The sequence below is a fragment of the Gavialis gangeticus genome, unplaced genomic scaffold (assembly GCF_001723915.1).
Source record: "Gavialis gangeticus isolate Ggan-Ray unplaced genomic scaffold, GavGan_comp1, whole genome shotgun sequence".
NCBI classification, from domain to species: Eukaryota; Metazoa; Chordata; order Crocodylia; family Gavialidae; genus Gavialis; species Gavialis gangeticus.
In genome coordinates this window covers 12,417,674-12,418,523 of record NW_017729005.1, presented here as the reverse complement: position 1 = coordinate 12,418,523, position 850 = coordinate 12,417,674, and the positions used below count along the sequence as shown (strand labels likewise).

Here is an 850-nt window from a genome sequence, read left to right as displayed (position 1 = left end):
CAGCCGCGCTGCTGGAGCCTGCTGCTCCCCCGGCCTGGCCCTGCCTGCCCGCACGCCCGCTGCCTCCTCAGCACGGGCGGGGGGCAAGGAGAAGGGGCTGGCTTGCCGCCCCCTTGGATGTTGTTGTTCATCCCGCTCCATGAGGGAGCCCTTTTTTAAAAAAAAAAAGTTGCAATCGTTCCCCTGCGCGAGGCCTTGGCAGAAAAGCGACTTGTGTTCTCCCAAGTCCACCCATTTCTCCTCCCCCCTCCCCCCCTGCCCTCCTCCTGCTTTCACTTCTCCCTGAATTTTCCAGTCTGGTGCCTTCAAAGCAGCCCAACTTTTAGCCGTGGGCACATGCCAGCCCATTGCAGGGTGCCCTGCTTCACCTGGATTGGAGGGGGTGGCTTTGAGGGGCCCACTTCCAGCTGGTGGAAGTCCCAGAGACTCTGGGAGCACTTGTAAGAAGTTCACAACCTGGCAGCTGTGGCGTAAGCCTGGGAAAAAGCAGATCTTCCTTTTCTTCTCCCCCTCCCCGTCAGCTCCCATATTGACATAACTTTTTTCACTGGGATGAAATAGTGTACCTGTGTGGATATGTCTAGAAGCAAAGTTTAGTTACCCCAAAATCACACAGTTTGGGGTGAATTGGAAATCGGGGCAGGACACCTTGAGAACTCCCAGTTTTGCCTCTTGCTGGGTTTTTGAGGCATGCAAGGCCGCTTCTTCTGTGCCACTGTGTTTCCCTCCTAAACTGGGTAATAGTGCTTATGTTTCTTGATGAGCAGCTCTGAGAGTGGATAAAAAGCGTTACATTAGAGAAGCACTGTTTTTATACCAGTGACTGCTTTTTTTTTTTTTTTTTTTTTTT

The 850-nt window shown here is 52.7% G+C and overlaps 1 protein-coding gene across 1 annotated transcript in view; it reads left to right on the top strand.

Annotated features, from left to right (window-relative positions):
- The first annotated feature begins 716 nt into the window (after positions 1–716).
- The window catches only part of TBC1D5 (TBC1 domain family member 5), a 659,444-nt gene continuing 659,310 nt past the window's right edge, over positions 717–850 (top strand). Inside the window, exon 1 of the mRNA XM_019508683.1 lies at positions 717–737. The gene's annotated coding sequence lies outside the window, so the exon portion shown is untranslated. The remainder of the gene's footprint in view (positions 738–850) is intronic.